The 20682-nt window shown below is 33.7% G+C and overlaps 1 pseudogene; it reads left to right on the forward strand.

The window, feature by feature from the left end:
* The first annotated feature begins 208 nt into the window (after positions 1 to 208).
* Positions 209 to 20062, forward strand: LOC114373043 (annotated as a pseudogene).
* Positions 20063 to 20682: the final 620 nt, after the last annotated feature.

Raw genomic sequence — 20682 nt, forward strand, 5'->3', positions numbered from 1 at the left:
TTGTCTACACAAATGACTCCTAACATCGTCGGAGAAGAATAAGCTGACAACGTTCATGCTAATCGTAATGATCATGATGAAGGAAAATTAATTAAGATTGTCTAATGTAATTTTCTAATTATGTATTTCATTTCAGTACATTCATTTACATAAATAATTCAGTTTTTTTATAATGTTAACTAACTCAAGTTTTTTTATTTACAGGCCCATGGCTACTACACCTGCCTCGCCTCCTCTTCCTCCTCCTGCAGTAGCATCAGCGTCTCCGTCTACCTTGAAGCTGACACACAAAGCCACACAACTACGATCCTTGGCCACTAGACCACCTGAGACAAAGAGACTAGTGGTCCACATCGATCCTGCAACCGGGAAGGCCAACAGTCCCCACAAGAAGAAATTAAGAACATATTTGGGGATTGTCGCTCGTGATAAGGTCGACGTGACATACGAGACTTGGAAGGAAGTCCCTACTGCTCAGAAGGATTTGATATGGGAGGATATTCAAGTATTTTAGTTTTCATCTTTCATTTTCTTTATTAGCCAAAATTTATAATATACTAACAATAAACCCTAATTTATTGTTTGTCAGGCTGAATTTGATATCCCTGAAGCTTCTGATGGTAGGACAAAGAAGTAACTACTTCAGATTGTCGGTGAGTGGTGGAGACAGTTTAAATGATTTGACGAGGAAATGGGCACTTGCAGCCGACAAGGTCAGTGTGGATGACACTGTCTATGAAAAATATGGCATTACCAAGGAGAAATGGGCCCAGATTTGTCAGACCCGCAGAGACCCCTCATGGGAGGTATGTACTTTGTCATTTTAATTGTTTTCCACCAAAATGCAGTTATTATAATACATTGTAATAATGAGTTTCATTAATGTTTGATTTTTGTAGGATGTGCGGAAGAAGGCGCAGGCCATCCAGAAGAAAAACAACGCCCTCCATGTGTTGTATCGTTGGGGTTATGAATATTTAGAACAGAAGCTGATGGCTGAGAAGACAAAGAAAAAACTGGAGGAAGTTGCTCAGTCCAGATCGGCTAGGCTATATATATTCACCCAACAACGAAAACTGCTTGAGCTGATATGCAAACAAGACCGGCTAGGCTTACAGTGCCTATGATGATTGGTAAGTGAACTTGAATGCTTAAAAAAGGGTACCCTTCAGAACTACACCTACTTCATATCAATCGTAGAGGAAGATGCAGCAAATCCCATTAATAATCAATTAATTAGTGGATTTTGAAGAGTAGGCGGGAATGGCAAAGTTCATGTTCAAATAAAAAAAGTTCTCATTCAAATATATATATATATATATATATATATATATATCACCGACAACACTTGCTGGACTAATTACCATGTTGCATGCATGCCTCGATATCAAAGCTATCATGTTAGGAAAATACCACTATGTTCTCTACTTCCTCGTTTTGGCAATGCAGCCAAGAATGTTGTGGATTGTGGATGAGAACTGATGCAATCCTACCCTCCAAGGGCATTGGATAGAAGACTCCAAGAAGATTGAGCCAAAGATGCAAGAGAAGGCCCTAGGGTTCTCATGAGCCTTAGGGTAGATTTCAAGCCCATGGGCTAAGTATGAGCCTACTTATGTTTGTACATATTAGACTAGGATGTCATTATAATTGGTCCTTGTATTTAGGGCTCCATATTGTAGGTAGGGTACCCTAGAAATATAGCATTTTTCAGCCTTTGTATGTTAGGGCATCGAGACTAGTTTTTGTATTAGGGGTAGTTTTGTAATTTTACATGCACTAAATGAATATTTGATGTGTGTGGTTGGAAATAAATTTAATTGTATTTTCTAGTCTTGATGTCACAGCCTATTAGATAGCATTACATCTCATAAGAAAACATAAAATAAATAGATTCTAAATTAAAGTTTAAGTCTCTCAAGAATCATTATCAGCATGGTACCGAGTCTCACTTGCAAATGGCAATCAACCAAACATAAAAAACACAAAAAGATAAGGGAGTAAGATATATCTCACCACATATAATAGAGTAAGTATTTTAAACAATTAAAAATAGTGTATCATCGTGCTAACAAACATTTGTACCATACTCACACAATCATTTCCATTCTCATTGGCACACATACATTATAATACATATTCCACTTAAGACTTTATATTCATGTGGTACCAATAAAACACTTGTGAAAAAGTCCAGGAGGACGTGCAATTGCCAGATTTCCATGCCATGGGAAATCCGACAACACACTCTCACTGAAATGAGACTATTGGTAGTGCATCAACATTATCTTGTCTTGCAAGGATATTCCAAGTCATGGGATTGGCATGAGCCACACGGAGATTCCAAACCAAATAACCCCCAAGGACAAAGCAATATTTCAACTCATTCATGCCCTCCAGGGTTAGCTCAACACATCCCTCAAAAAACACATGATATGAGGCATGAGACATACACGACAATCATGACATTTTTGCATTAACTTAACATGATGGTCCCTGCCTCAGATAGACTTAGGCCTCATACACATTACAATGATATCATTTGATCCACCTCATGTTCATTTATACGTCTTCATAACATTCATAACAGTGTTCATAAGGTACAACATACACATGTACATCAAATCTAACCATAATATTCTCAAACTCCAACACTTGAATAATTTTCAGAATCATACTATAGCAACACTACAATATTATAAACATCATATATATATATATACATATATATATATATATATATATATATATATATATATATATATATATATATATATATATGACTAGCACACATCATACTGGATCATAAATTTCAAAGTAAGCTTTCAATTTACCATACATTTATATATACATGTAACTAACATGAAACAAGGCATAAGAGTAAACAATTCAAATATATAAAAAAAAATGTAGAAAGCAAATCTAATGGACTCAATTATATAAAACAAAATATTGTAAGTAAATATTTATATAGTAACTAAAGTTGTCATTGAAAATACCTTTCCAAACTAACATGCATAATATGATATTATTAACATGAGTTATAATTTAAATCATACATCTGATGCACTCTTTTAACATGTATATTACAATTAGAATCTCATTTGAATACAAAGCATATGTATTATGTGTATTATAATCTCAAATATTTTTAAAACACATATATATTGCAAGGTTATCAATATCGAGAGTTTACGCAGACTCGTAAAAGCTTCGTAGAGTCGACTCGTAGACTTGTAAGAGTCTACTTCGTAAAAAAATAAGGATAATATATGTACAAACATACTGAAATGGAACACAAAGCCTATAATATATATGTACAAACAAATCACAAATGAAATCCAAGCTTTAGGCAGAGCGTATAATATATGTACATAAATGGAACAGAATATATTGTACTGAAATGGAACATAATTAACAACAGCAGAATATAATAGGCAATTCCGCAATTAGAGAATTAGCAGGAACAAAATATAATAGGCAATTAGAGATAACAAGAACATAATATAAGAGGCAATTATGTGGTGGTAAATGCACCTAAATCCTACTTGCAGTTATGTGGTGGTAATAGAGATTAGAGAATTAACAGGAACATAATATAAGAGGCAATTACATAATTAATAGGAATAGCACAACTCTTGCTGATACATTAATACATATATTGTTCTGTGTATTACTAATTTACTATAAGAGGCAGTTATGTGTGTGTACTGTGTATTACTAATTTACTATATATTGTTCTCTAAGAGTACTAACATGAATAACACAACTCTTACTAATACATATATAAATCTGAAATCTCTTACTAACATGAATAAGAGGCAATTATCTTTGTCCCACTACCAGTCTCAAGTGCTTGACATATATAAATATGAAATCTCTTACTGATACAATGATACCAGCTTGAATGCTTTATGTGTATATAAATCTGAAATCTCTTACTGATACAATGATACCAGCTTGAGTGCTTTATGTGTCATACCTATAATTGCATAATGAATAAAATTCGACAAATTTGACAAGGTCACAGGAATCAAATTCTAAAGCCATGGGAATCAAATTCGACAAGGTCACTTCATTTTTTCCCTCTCTGGCTTTTCCTAATTCCTAGTGGCAATTTGTTACTTAAAAACTTCACTTGGAACCATATGTTTGTTCAGATTAACATGTCCTTTAGTTCACAACAAGTCAACAACAGAAAATGAGACTTAGAGCACTAATCTAACAGCCTAACACCATGAAATTTTAGAAATTCTTACCCACCCGAACTCGTGGCTTCTGCTTCTCTCTAGCTCATCGTGGACCTCGTGGGACTCGCAGCTTCCAACTGAACAAGGTAACCACCGCACCATGCACCGCCGTGTCGCATGTTGTCTAGTGTCGCGTGTCGCAGATCGCACTCTAGTGTCGTCTCGTCTAAGACTTTGAGCACTGAACAACTCCTCCAACTCTCCTATGGCCTGAGGCTTTGAGGGAGAAAGACAAAATGCACGAGCAAGCACGAAGCAAATCCCTAAACCAGGCACAGCACACTCGCACAAAAATGACACCGTTTTACAAAAAAAAAATTCCAACTAAATTCATGTGACTCGGTCCAGACTCGCAAGTTTACATGAGTCCACTCTGAGTCCATCGAGTTTGCCCAAAAATGAGTTTGCTTCCGAGTCAACTCGCAGGGTTGAAGTAAACTCTTAAACTCGTAAGAGTCTATGAGTTAACTCTAGAGTTTGACAACCATGTATATACGTATATATAAATGTAAAAAAAAAGTATACATGAATTCATACATATTATCTAAGAATATACCACACAATCTACTAAGAATCTTCGCTCAATTCCAATTCAACTATTTTGATCAATTTCAATCCAGTGTATGCCTAAATACATAATGTGGTTAAAGCTTTAGTCAATTCAAATATCTAATAACAACTACATCTGTGCATTTTATGATAAATCACAAATGTGAAAGAAAAACACAAGCTTGTGAAATAAAAGTGTCAATATATGTGCATATATACAGTGTGGCGTCGAAAATTTTAGAAAGTAAAAAAAAAACCCAATAAGATTGAAAGGCCAATATATCAAGTATGAAAAAATCATTGCCACACAATTTTCATGCATTCACTTTATAAAGTGTAGGAAATTGAGTTATCACGACAATAAAATATATGTGAATTTAAAATCAAAAGGATTCATAAAGGGGGGAAATACAAATTCTACTCAGGTTTATGTAAAGAAGAGAAACTCTTTCACTCCCCCTTATCTTGGAAAAAAGAAAGCGTGGAGAATAGACATTATTCTGACTCCGACTCACAATTCAATGGGGCTTCTTCTGAAAACTCTAAGTAGCAAGGATTCCAATAATATAGAAGAATGTGAAAGAGGTTAGGTTTTGGCTTAGGGACAAAATGAAACTATTCTTTATGGGTGATGACTAAATTTATTAAAACCAAGAATTAGAGAAAACTTATGAGTCATAAGACAAATACCAAAACTTAACTCAAAACAAATTCTAATAAAACTCTTTTATTTTATTTTTTAAAACATAAACTCATTTTATTTTTCTACAATGATAACTTAAAATTATATATTTATTTAATTGTTAAAAAATTGCAAAACATAATATATTTATTTCACAAATAAATATGAAAAACAAATTTTGGGGATGCTCTTCCCCCTTGGGTTCGTGTTTTTAATTATATTTCATTTTTTTAATTTATTGTTTTCGTTGGATTTGTTGTTGTTTTTTGGATCTATTGTTGTGAGTGTGGATTTGTTTTCTTCTTTCACCTCTTTTTCTGTTACTTCCCTCCATAAATTGTTAAGGAGAATGTAAAAAATGATTTTTTTAGAATGATTTAAACCTTCATGGTTCTTATGGAAGAACCCATCCTACACACAGGAGATCTTGATCTAGCTCTAGCAATAGATCTTGCCAAGATCAGATCTTGAGGTCAAAATTCTACTTCAAGATCCACTATTAAATATGTTCTTACCATTAGAAAAAATCTTGTTTATTTAAAGATTTGATTTAATATGAAAGTCTACTCACCTAACCTTATTTATACAAGGCCCATAAGTTTAAGTAAGTATATAAGCGTAAACAGGCATTTAATAAAATATTATTGATAATTAGGGGTGGAAGTAGGTCAGGTCATCCATTGAGGGCCTATGGCTCAACCCGTTTAAGGCTTGGGCCTGACCTAACTCATTTAGCAAATAAGTCAAGCTTAAGCTTTTTAAAAAGCTTATTTAGTTAAATAGGTCAAGTCACAAGCCTTAAGAAAAACCTATTAATCCTGAAGGGCTGACCCGTTTAACAATAATATGTTATAATAAAAATATTATTATTAATATGGCATATAATATTATAATTATTTTATTTAAATTACAAAATTATTTTAGTAGTTTGATGATTTAAATTATTTTAGTTAATGTAGTATAAATGGGTAGTAAGAATATAGACTCTTTCCTTTTGGTGAAACTTAAAAGACTTTGGTAGTATGTCACATGTAATGTTTGTAGGAAAATTTTGCCCATATCTTGTGGTTTAACATTATCTTATTATTTTTTAATGAAAATCTTTGGTTTTGTTTAAAAAATTATTGTTTTTTACACGTTCTAATATGAAATATGTCTTTAAATGAACTGACGAACCTGACAGACTTTTATAAAGGTCGGGCACAAGCCTAAAAATAGGCTTGTAGGAGGTAACAAACCGATGCTTGAACTATAAAAATATAAAAAATATCAGACCAAGCTTAGGTAGGGTCTGACCCAGTCCAACTCATTTCCACCTTATTGATAATTATATAATTTTTTCTTGGAAACTTGTCATTCCCTAGAAGTTTCTATTAGCTGGCTACAGTTGTCATTGACCATGGAATTTAAGGTTGTTTTATATTTAACTATGAATTCTAATGAATAACGACACAAATGAATTTCATAAAACTTTTCTTTTAATTTTTATTTTGTTTCTTCCTTGGAGATTTGAACCAGTCTCGAATTTGGATATCAATAGCTTGATTGCTATCACATACTTTTGCCAAGTGAGTAATTTCTTATAGGTTAAGAAAGTTCACATATGATACTGCTCAATGAACTTTGCCAATATTCATGGATTATTTGGTTGAATTAAATTATGATTAAATATAACCACCCAAGTCACTCATCATATAGCAACATAAGAGATCAAGCAATTAATTATATACACCTAAGCAACTTGATATGTAAAATATTAAGTTGACAAAAAAATGTCTCCTTGAATCTTCTACTAAAGTATTAATCCACCAATTGGTTAATTTTTATGCATAATACATTACTTCATAATTAAATAGGAGATCAACCGTTTAATGAATTGAACACAATGTTAAAAATAGTCATTCCTTGAGTTAAAGTACTTCCAGAACAACCATTCCAAAAGTTTTTTTGGCTTACTGAAAGGCCATTCTAGAAGTTTTCTTTGCTTATGAAAAGCTCATTCCAAAAGGTTTTTTTGCTTATGGAAGGACCACTTTGGAAGCTTTTTTTGCTTCTGGAAGCATTTTTTGGTTACAGAATAAGCATTCTGGAATGCGACCCCATCCACATGAGAACCCAACTCTAACCCCACCAGAACCCAAATCCACACCAAAAAGGAAGAAGCTTACCTTCAATGATGAAAGAGAAAGGGAACAAAGATGTGTGGCTTCGAGACAAAGAAGAAGGGGAGAAACCTTCGCGGAAGAGAGACGTCATGGGTGAGTTGGGGAAGGTGATGTTAATTCATTAAGGGAAATATATGATGCAATCCTCCCAAGGAGGGGACCCATCACTAGAGCCATGTCTAGGAGACTCCAGGAAGATTGGGCTAGGGATGCAGGAGAAGATCCTAGGGTTCTCTTGAGCCTTAGGGTAGATTTTGGGTCCATGAGATAAGTTTGAATCCACTTATCTATGCACATATTAGATTAAGGTTTTATTATTTTTTGGGCCTTTTATTTAAGGCTCCATAGTGTAGGGAGGGTACCCCACAAGTTTAGGGTACCCTAGTAATGTAGGATTTTTCAGCCCTTGTATTTTAGGGCACCTAGACTAGTTTTTGTATTAAGAGTAATTTTGTAATTTCACATGCATTAAGTGTACTATTTGATGTGTGTCTTGGGAGAGAAATTTAATTGAATTGAGAGAAGCTCAATCCAATTAAATTTCATATTAGCCTAAGGGGGAGGTAAACATTTGCTTGCTACACCTCATTGTCACATCATATAGTCACACTTTGTGCATGTCCTTCATGTTTTACATGCTTCATGATACCTAAGCGCACTTATTGGAGAATCCTGGATTTGATCTTAGATTAGTGGGCTGAATCATAGCTAAAATTCACTAATCATAATTAGTGAAATTTTGGCTCCACAAATTCAAATTCAAGTGAAATTTGAATAGAAATTCAAATTTCTCTCCAATTTTGTATGACACTTAGGCTATAAATAGAGACCTTGTGTGTGCATTTTGCAACTTTGATCATTTGAGAAAATTAGACTTCAAAGTTTAGACCTCGTTCTCCCTCTTCTCTCTCTCAAAATTTTGTTCCCCTCTCTCCCTCTCCCACCACTCATATTCTCCTACCTTCAAGCTCTTATCCATGGCTTCCTATGGTGGTGAGCTTGTTCTTGACTCATCTTCTCCTTCAAGTGGCATCTCCAATCACCTTTTCTCCTTCTCCATTCCACTACTATTGATCTTCAAGAAACAAAGGATTTCATTGATGAAGAAGCTCCAAGGCCTACAAGCTCTACATGGAGTCACATTAATATATATGATAATTTCAAATGGAATAAGGGAGTGCAAGATTCAATTCCCCTTGTGGAGGTTTCAATTGGCTTCTTGTTGCAATTGATGGAAACTACTGAATAATATTTATTATAATTGCAGTTAGTTCTTCAAATAATTGATTTTTGGATTAATTGTAAATGACTTAATTTGCTCAAAAGGGTTAAAGACCAGGAATTTCACTACCCAGAAATGTTGAATATTAGGAAGATTGAAGCTGACAAATTCTGCTCAAGCAAGGAGCTTGTAAGTGTAATCACACCCAGGATTTGTAGAAGCAATTAACACCTACCATTTATGTAAAATTTCAATCTTTTTATTGTTTTATTAGTGCACCCACCTTGTAAGTGCTATATATCCATAGGTTTTTTTGGTAGCAATTGATTTCTACCCTTTGTGTACATAGAGTTTCAATTTTTGAGAAAAATTAGTAGCAATTGATAGCAAGAAGGATATTATGATGAATATTATCCCTAAGAGTGACAAGTTTTTAGTGGAGGGAAGTAACCTCACCAAAAACATCCCAAAAAGTTACTCTCTTTATTTCTCCATTGAACCAAGTATAGTGGGTAAGTCTACATATATGGCCCTACATTAATCTCCAAGTTGGAAAGAATGATGCAGACATCTTCAAATGTCTATGACAAATCAAAATTCCTCCTAAATTATCTTTCTTAGTTTGGAGACTTCTATATCATAGGCTCCCTACAAAAGAAAATTTACTTAGAAGGAATATTATTGTGGATGGTAATGATGCTTTGTGTAGTTTTTGTCATGAGTCACATGAGGACGGAAATAAGTGTATCTTTACAATGTGGACTTGGCTAAAGACACTTAATACAAATTTTGTGGCTTCATACCAACTATGGCAAGTGGAATTGGATAAAGACACTTAATACAGAATATATATATATATATATATATATATATATATATATATGTATGTATGTATGTATGTATGTATGTATAGCTGGTAAGTTATACAATTCCAATGCATCCAAAGCATGAATTCAGTGAAAGATAACAGGCAACCAAGTTCTTCAAAGCTTTGGATGACATACTCCTTCTTGCATAGACTTGAACTTTCGTGCTTGCAACTTGCAAGTTTTGGAGAATGAATTGACTCAAAGTCTCATTCTTAACAAACAAAGTCTGATGAGCCTTTAACTCATCATATTTAGTTTATCTTATCAACTCTGGCTTCAATTACCTTATAAACTTCACTGGCTTTCTCAATATTGGAGCAAGGCCTAGGTTGAAATTGTATCAAAGCCATCAAGATTTTCATAATTTATAGTGAATGATTAACTTTTCATGTCAATGATGGTGTCATTGGGGGAAGGGCTAATTGTACAACTGTGTTCAGAGGCTAGCCCATTAAGTAAGTCAGGAACAATGAACTTATCATTCTCAGGCTTAGATGAACCATATTCATGTAGGTCTAATTTAGAAGAACTCTCTAAGGAGGAGAGATAATATATGGAGACTGAGGTTGTTTGGCTTAATCCAATTGTTTGTGGAATGACAACTAAAACTTTCTATGAGTGGTGAACAAACAATTGTGGGAGAAGGCTTATAAATGGTTTTTCTCTTAGCCCTTCTCTTGGATGACCTTGGTGAATCAGTGAATGTGTTGTCCGAGTGTTTAGTGTAAATAAGACAGTTTTATAACTTAACAACTTTGTTTGGTATCAATAAAGATATCAATAAAGAATGGTTGGACGATATTGCATACTAAATCGGTGATGCGATTGGAAAGCTACATGATGGTGGTCTTATTCATGGTGATTTAACAACATCAAACATGTTATCGAAGAGTCATACAAAGCAATTGGTGAGATCATTCATGTCTTCTTAGGTCCTGTCATAACATACTCGATTGTTGATTTCTTGATGGTTTACCACTACTAAAAAATCGTGATTTAGTGACCAAAGAATTCTGTCGCTAAATCGTTAAAGACGGTCGCTATTAGTGTTAGTAACCGAAATAGCGACCGATGAAACCACGTCGCAAAAACCCAAGTCGCTAAGTCCATTGTCACCGAATTTATTTTCGGCTGCTATTTAGCGACCAAAATAGTGACGCACTAAAATATTAATTTCGGTAGCGTAGTATTTGGTTGCTATTTTCCTTGGGACCAATTCTGCAACCGAACCTGTCCGTTACTAATTCAGTCGCTATTATGTAATTAAATTTTATATTTAAAATAAAATCAAAAAATATTCGATTGCTATTTCAGTCGCTACAATATAATTAAAGTTAAATATAAAATAAATTCGTAAGGTGTTCGGTAGCTATTTCGGTCGCTATTGAATAATCAATTTTAATATATAATTTAAAAAATAACCTTCGGTCGCGAATTTGGTGGCTAAATTTGCAATTAAATATATTTCGGTCGCTAGTATATAATTTATTTTAGAATTCATTGTATTTCGGTTGCTAATTCGGTCGCTATTTATTATTAAATTTTTTAATTTATGTTTTGTTTTTCCAGTTACATTTTGACCTGCTTAATAATTATTGACTGTAAACATAAATTTTAATTAAATTGTATAATCAAAATTATAAACAAAAGTGGACATTCATAATGAGTAAATATATCTAATAATAAAGTTCTATTTTAAAGATTGATAAAGTGCAAATTCAAAGTTTTCAAAGTTTAATCAAATGCAACGTAAAAGTTTAATAAAGTTCAAATTCATAACTAACGTGGACTAATCAATGTAAAGTAAACAATAACCAAGAGTCAATGATCATTTCCCATGTCATGAGGACGATCAACCTGAGCATCATTAACATGGTGCTCTGTTTCATCTGTTATGGTAGGTGATAGACTAGGAGCTGGTATGATAGACTGAATATGCAAGTGTTGTAGTATACGCTGCATTTGCTCATTTTGTTGACGAATTTGCTCATTTTGTTGTTGCATCTGTTGTCGCATCTCCTGACTTTGGTGGTCATGATTCTCCATCATCTGCAACATCTTTTCCTCAAGTGTCTTCTCCTTATTTGCCTTTGCCAAAAGCTCAGCATTCAATTTATTAATTGTCTCACGCATTTCCTTTATTTGGTCTTCCACATGAGCAATAGAAGTAGATGGAGCTAATTTTGAGCAACTAAACCTTTTGCTTAAAGTACCTAGGTCGTACACATTCCCCTTGTAATTTGGACCTCCAACAACATTCAAATATATTTCATTATCATTAACAGAAGTAACAGTGTTAGGGGAATCCTGTGTAGATGTGTCTTCCTCTGTCGAACGTTGTAAGATTTCATCTCGACGATGTTGATATTTCTCCTTCAATATAAAGTGAGGTATGAAGATAAATTGTTAAATGTGTAGACATATAAGGATTAATATTCAAGAAAATCATCACTAATACAAGAAAAAAATTGACTTTAATCTACTATAGTAGGCTTCAAAGTTTATACTTTCCAATCCCAAACATTTAACACTAACTAAAGAAAATAAAATCAAGAGGTGTATATAGGTTCAAGAGATATTCATCAAAGGTAAGAGTTCATTTATAATATCAGCCACTATATATCAAATAAAGTGATAAGATTAGAAGAAACAACTTACAGCAAATTCACGGGACTTGTCATTGACCCATTCTCCCGACTTCAAATTTGTTAGTTTTCTCCATCACCTCCCAAGCAGTTGGTGGTCTTTGAAACTCCTTTGACTACATAAATTTAAGAAGTTAAAATTGTAAAACATTTAATTAATTACATTGAATTGAAAATCAATGAGGTATATATATATATATATATATATATATATATATATATATATATATATATAAATTACCAGCTTTTCAAAGTGAGCTGCAATAGATATGGAACCACCACAGAGTATGCTGAGGCTCCTCTATCAACATATCGATTCGCCTTGGCAGTGGAGCTCTTGTTTAGGAAATCTGTAGAACCCCAATGTTCTTCCAAACCTGCTCGAACATTAGTTGTTATCCACTTTCCTTTATCTTAACCATTTCTGATTTTGTTCATTGCACTTTTTAAAATACGTGAACCTTTTGTCTCAAAAACAACTCTAACAGCTCACTCTTCTTGTGGGTGCCACCTACTCTTTCTGCATAAAATATGAAATAAGAACTAAATTAGAAATGATACAAGAAACAATAAATTTTAAATTACACCATAATTCAAGTTACCTTAAACTCTCCAAACCACCTATCGCAAAGGTCAACTGACACCTTCAACCAACTTGGAGCTGGTTCATCAAATTTTGCCCTAATGATATTTGATATGATATTAGAACACCCATATGTTGGTTGAAACCTATGTACAAAGACATTGTCAATACCACATTTAAAAAACATTTCAAGAAAAATTATTATTTAAATCAAATGCACTTACTCTCCTTTATATGCACGAATGAAAGGCCTTTCATCAACAATATGTTCACAATTTGGATCTGGTGGGTACTCAGGTGTAACAGAATCATCTGGTGCTGAAGGTGAAGCATCTCTAACAGGGGTAGTGGGAATTGACTCCCTTACAAAGGTAGGATTTGGTTGGTCTTGAGTTGTAGGAAGTGTGTTTGGAGTCTGTGCAACAACATGAACCATTGACTCTGAGCTTGATATGTGAATGGATGAAGGGGAAGGGTTGGTGGTAATTGGAGCTCCCAAACTAAAACCACGTCTTGTACCACGATTAAATATTCTACGACCACCACCTCTACCTCTGTCTGCCATCTGCATGTTTGATTTTGTATATATATATATATATATATGTATAATGTTTAAGAACAAATAAATTAAAAATGAAGTACCGCTAGTAATACACTTTAGTAAACAAATAAATCCAACTTGTTAATGAAAACTCACAGAAACATGTTTTCTACACCAAAATAGGTCACTTATCTTCTCTTTCATATTCACTACAAGAGTAAAAGTAATAATTATTACAAACCATAGTCATACAAATGTAAAACTACACACACACACTGAACATAAGGCATGAAATATATTTAAGAACAATAAATAAAAAGTGAAGTACCACAAGCAATACATTTTAGTAAACAAATAAATCCAACTTGTTTATGAAAGCTCACATAAAAATGTTTTCTACACCAAAATAGGTCACTTATCTTCATTTTCATATTCACTACAAGAGTAAAAAACATGCAATCAACTTTAATATATCAATTACCTAAGAAGTATTTGTATCATCAAAATCACTCTCAATGTCATTCTCACTTAATATGCATTCATCCTCGTCTGGTTCAACCAAGTCTAGTTGTTTGAGTAAATCTGCATCTATCTCTTCTCCACCTCCATCAACATCTGCAAAAGACTCATTAATGACATCAGCGTCAACTTCCAACACTTGAAGCTCTAGAAGCTCATCATCTTGGTATGGAGCCTCATGCTCAGTTTCACTTACTATATTGTCAGTGATTCTACTGCGAGCTTTTGTCTTCATTACGGCTAACCATCCTCGATGTCCCTCGGGATATGTTGTGTAATAAACTTGTTCTGCTTGTTGTGCAAATATGAATGGGTCATATGCTTTAGTATATCTTTTTGATTGCCTTACTTCAACAAGCTGATACTTTTTATCTACTCGTGTCCCTATATAAGGAGTATTATCAAACCAATCACACTTGAATAGAACTAACTTCATCAATGGGATGCTAGTATACTCCAATTGAATAATATCAGACAACAGACAACATTCCATAAAAATCAGATTCTAGTTGACCATCAGTTCCCCGTACGTGAACACCATAATTAGAAGAATTCATATTTTCATTCCAACTAACTGTTTGAAATTTGTATCCATTTATAATGTAGATAGGTCATGATTCAACTTTTCTCTTAGGTCCCCATGCCAAATTAACCAATATTGAATCTTGAATATTATTTTCTGGATTTAGAACCTAAAAAATTTAACAATTAACATCATATATAACACTATATATTTGAATAATATATAAGGTGTTAACCTACATATTCAGTCGCGAGTTGCAACACTAACTTTGTGGTCGCTAACAGCGACTGAAATTTTTCGATCGCTAATTTGCATTTTTCTAGTAGTGTACCCTCTACAATACTTCACTTGATGACACTTCACTCAACATCTTTGTTAGTAAGAATCCTCCACCAATCAGAATCCTCTGTAGGTAGCCCTTTTCGAGAGCTCAACAATTTGTTTCTTCTACTTTCAGTATCAATGACTATCACAACAAACCAACACGAGACTTGTCAGCGTGTTTTTTCCTTACTCGCACGCTTTTTGGGAAACTTCCCAAAAGGTTACCCATTCCATAACTACTTCAAGCCATGCAAGCCTAACTGTGGAGTTCTTATGTATTAGGCTACCGAAAAGTAGATGCATCTTGTTTATATGAGTAGTACCAATTAAATTTTTTAAGTCATCCTTTATTGTACAATCTCATGCCTACACAACTTATGGATCCCTTTTTTTTCGGTGTGATTCTTTAGGGTGTTACACCTGTAATATCCTATTATCCATTCATGTTATGTATCGTGCGAAATGTTATCAATTTGTGTTACAGAAGTCAAGTGTATTTTGTTTAGGTTCTTATTGATTTTGGTTTGAGCTTCACTTCAACTCTACCAAAAGACAAGCCTGTCCATTTGTATGTAGTAGAAAGAGCTCTTATTTCAATGCATTCATCATGTGGGAATGTGGTAAGCAAACTTTTCATTTTCCCCCAACTTTCATGCCATAGAAAACCAAGGAAATGAAAACAGGGTTTTGTTTTTCTGTTATGAAAATTTGAATTAAAGGGCACTTGTGGTACATTTTACCTATAATGTATGTCCATATATTTTAGTACACCAAGTTTAAACTCTTCTACTACTTTACATCTTAATTTTCATAAGCAAACACTTTGATCAGTATTTTAATTATAGATGACAATGAAGAGGTCTTTTGTCATTTTGGCCAAAAAATACCCGTGGTATAAAATAAAGGCTTTTTCTAATTTGCTGTTTTCTATTGTTTACAATCAGGATTTTATAGTTTGTGCACTAAAATTGATTTAGGCAAAAACATTAGGGGATAAAGTTCAATTATCCCTTTTCACTTAAGTCAAATTTGAATCCTTATGATTATTAGTATTAATACCATAGAGTATGTTACGGCTAAAGAATGAACTCCTTATCCCACTAATGAACTTCTCATTGACCAACAACCACACTTTCCTTTATACCAAAGAGGCTGAGATGTACTTAACCCACCCAAAAATCCATGCCATCTAACTTCATATTCTAGTGAGGAGTGAAGCCTTATTCTTCTATAAGATGCTTTCTACTTTTCTACTTAGACAAACAAAAGTTATGAACAAGTAATCAATTGGCTGACATTTTTTAAATATTGGATTTTGTATGAACTGTTGGACATTTTAGTGTAATTGATCTCTTTATTATGTTAAAATAAGAGTGCATGCTTGTTTTAATGTAATAACGAGATGTTCGGTTTAGGCAAATTTTGGAAGTTACATGGAAGTTACTAAAACTTTCATCAACGGTTGGAAGTTACATGGAAGTTACTAAAACTTCCATCAACGGCAGTTTTTAAAAAAAAAAACTTTCATCAACCACCAAAAACCACCTGTTCTTTGATCATAAATAATCATTCTGGTTCAGAAAGCATAAAGGGTGACAAAACATACAAGACCAAAACAAAACTCTTGAATTATAATCTTTTGATTTTATCCGATTGAACAATTTTGGTTGAACCCCGAAATTTGATTCAATCTGAAAGTGTTATACACGACTTCAGATTTATCCAGTATCATCTCGATTTTCAAATTAACCAACAAAAGATTGAATCAAAATTTTTCGAGATGACGAACGATAGTTCGAAGATGACAAGCAAGTTTGCGAAGTTGGACAAGTTTGAAGGGCAGGATTTCAGAAGATGGCAGAAGAAGATGCATTTTCTCTTGACAACATTGAATGTGGTGTATGTGCTGAGTACACCGATGCCGGTGTATATGGAAGACGAAACTCTGGATCAAACAAGGAAGCGTTCGAAATGGGAGAACGACGATTACATTTGTCGTGGACACATTCTGAACGGTATGTCTGACTCTCTCTTTGATATTTATCAAAATGTTGAGTCTGCTAAGGAATTATGGGACTCTCTTGAATCCAAGTATATGGCAGAAGATGCCTCAAGTAACAAATTCTTAGTTAGTAATTTCTTTAATTACAAAATGATTGATTCGAGGCCTGTTATGGAACAATATAATGAACTGCTGCGAATTTTGGGTCAATTTACTCAACATGATTTGAAAATGGATGAATCCATTGTAGTTTCATCTATAATTGATAAACTGTCTTCTTCTTGGAAAGACTTCAAGCATACCTCGAAACATAAGAAGGAAGAGTTGACTCTGGTTCAACTCGGTAGTCATTTCATGATTGAGGAGTCGCTGAGGGCTCAGGAAATTGACAAAGTCAATGATAAAAACGTAGCAGGTTCCTCTTTCGTTAATATGGTAGAGGAAAGTGGAACAGTTAAGCAAAATTACAATGCTAAAGGTAACAAACGGAAATTTCAAGGAAATAAGAACAAAGGTCCAAACAAACAGACAAAATTGTCATGTTGGAAGTTTGGGAAACCTAGTCATTTAAAGAGGGATTGCCGGGTGTTCAAAGGAAAGAACAAGGCTGGTCCAAGTGGGTCTAATGATCCTGAAAAGCAACAAGGTCAGATTGTAGTGAATAATTTTAATTCGAATACGAATTCAAATTATGTATCACTAATATCTGATGCATTCTATGTGCAGGATGATGACGTTGCTTGGTGGTTTGATTCGGGAGCAACAAGCCATGTGTGCAAAGATCGTCATTGGTTCAAGGAATTTAGACCAATCGATGATGGCTCTATTGTGAAGATGGGCAATGTTGCAACTGAACCAATCCTAGGATTAGGTTGTGTGAATTTAGTTTTTACTTCCGGAAAAAGTTTGTATTTGGATAATGTCTTATTTGTACCTGGTATTCGTAAGAACTTATTGTCTGGTATGGTTTTAAATAATTGTGGTTTCAAGCAAGTACTTGAAAGTGACAAGTACATCTTGTCAAGACATGGTTCGTTTGTTAGATTTGGTTATCGTTGTAATGGAATGTTTAAATTAAACATTGATGTTCCTTTTGTTCATGAATCAGTTTGTATGGCCTCGTGTAATTCTATAACTAATATGACAAAATCAGAAATTTGGCATGCTAGATTAGAACATGTTCATTACAAAAGATTAAAAGATATGTCAAAAACAAGTATGATTCCTCCTTTTGATATGAACATTGAAAAATGCAAAACTTGCATGTTGACCAAGATCACTAGGAAACCTTTTAAGGATGTTAAAAGTGAGACTAAAGTCTTAGACCTTATTCATAGTGATTTGTGTGATTTGCATGCTACTCCATCATTAGGTCATAAAATATATATATATATATATATATATATATATATATATATATATATATTGTTACTTTTATTGATGATGCATCAAGGTATTGTTATGTATATTTATTAAATACAAAAGATGAAGCTCTTGATAAATTTAAAATTTATAAGAAAGAGGTAGAACTTCATCAAAATGGGCTAATCAAAACTCTTCGTATAGATAGGGGAGGTGAGTATTATGATCCGGTTTATTTTCAGTCTATTGGAATAATACATCAAACTACAGTTCCCTATACACCACAACAGAATGGTGTAGCCAAAAGGAAAAATAGAACCTTGAAAGAAATGGTGAATTCCATGTTATCCTATTCGGGTTTAAGTGAAGGATTTTGGGGTGAGGCTATGTTGACAGGCTGTTACTTGTTGAACTGAATTCCTAACAAAAGGAATAAGGTTACCCCATATGAACTTTGGCTAAGGCATATAGTCAAGTGTATAATGGGAAGTCTAGACACTTGGGTGTTAGACACAACATGGTTCGGGAGTTAATCATGCATGGTGTGATATCAGTGGAGTTTGTGAAAACTCAGCATAATTTGGCCGATTATTTAACCAAAGGGTTAAGTAGAGATCTCGTGAAAAGGTCGGCTGTGGGATTAGGATTAAAGTCCATCTGAAATCTCTTATGTTAAGATACCAAATTCCCATCTAATATGACATTAGGTGTTGAATTCAATGTGGAAAGCTTAACATGTAGAGATTGGAACACATCATCGAAAGTATCCCAAAAGGAATGTGTTTGGTTCTGTAAGTTAAGGAGGTTGAAGTATAACTTCTCAATGGTTCTTTTGAAAAATTGCATTTGCAGGTGCAAGAAAGAAAATGACTACCTATATAAGCATGAAGTTTAGCCGCTTCAAGAAGCTGGGACTTGGCTTTGATATGCTTATGAAGGATAGGGACACAGGCTAGTAAACTAGTGTCGAGCAAGAGTAATGTTATAAACTATTGTGCAGATTATCTTCATGTATTCATTATGAATAGAAAGGGTTCAATCCTTAGTGACACCCTGATATTCGAATATTTGAAACGTGTAATTTGCTAAGATGAAATTCAATCGTCACGATATTTCATCTATGCAGTAGTTTGTGGTATGTTATGACTTTGGTGATTTGATCGGTAATTACACTAAAATGGGGGAGGTTTGTTGGACATTTTAGTGTAATTGATCTCTTTATTATGTTAAAATAAGAGTGCACGCTTGTTTTAATGTAATAACGAGATGTTCGATTTAGGCAAATTTTGGAAGTTACATGGAAGTTACTAAAACTTCCATCAACGGTTGGAAGTTATATGGAAGTTACTAAAACTTCCATCAACGGCAGTTTTTAAAAAGAAAAAATTTTCATCTGGTTCAGAAACCATCTGTTCTTTGATCATAAATAATCATTCTGGTTCAAAAAGCATAAAGGGTGACAAAACATACAAGACCAAAACAAAACTCTTGAATTATAATCTTCTGATTTTATCCGATTGAACAATTTTGGTTGAACCCCGAAATTTGATTCAATCTGAAAGTGTTATACACGACTTCAGATTTATCCAGTGTCATCTTGATTTTCAAAGTAACCAACATGAACAGATGGATCAGATACTTGCAGCATACAGGAAGTCATCAAAGCAGTGGTCATCCACATTGAGCAAGCTTGCACAAGGTTATACCCTCCCTCTCATACTTTGTTTGAATTTAACACATTTTCTTCAAGACATAGTACTAACTTCCATACATTTTCACAACTTGTAGTGCGACAAAGATGACGGAAGAGAACCATGGTTGGATGAATCTTCATCAAATTTCATTTCATTATTGAGATGTAAAAAAGAGATGGCAACTAAGGATGCTAATTAATTTATTTTTACATTGTCTCTCTATTTGCGTATTTGTAATATACTTATCTCTTACAGTTTATAAAAAATGCAATGACTTTTGAACTTTTGGTTGACATTTATTCCTACTGAGTGTGCAACTAGCAAACCAAAACTGTTTGAAAATATTCTAACTGCTTATGTTGATATGTCCAAGGCTCAAACGCTGTGCTTCTTAGCTGATACTATATTGGGTGAAGCATCAATAATCATTACGAAATAGAAAACTGCACTCACTATTCAGGAGTCAATTGCTGCACTTTTTTTTTAAAGAAAAATAAGCAATGCTTTAGGAATTCCCCAAATGCACAAACCATAAAAAATGCAAATAACAGTGATGAAATGAATTATTGAGTTAAACATTTCTAGCAATCAGTATATGAGCACCAGAAACAAAAAATTCAGAAGGCCCTCCCTTAGAGTACATATCAGATTACAGAAATTTGAATCCTGCACCTCCTATTGCATTCTGAAATGCTCATACATTCCAGAATCGAATTTCCAGAATACAATGAGAGGTGCTAGATTCAACAGTG

The sequence above is a fragment of the Glycine soja genome, chromosome 11 (assembly GCF_004193775.1).
Source record: "Glycine soja cultivar W05 chromosome 11, ASM419377v2, whole genome shotgun sequence".
Taxonomy (NCBI): Eukaryota; Viridiplantae; Streptophyta; class Magnoliopsida; order Fabales; family Fabaceae; genus Glycine; species Glycine soja.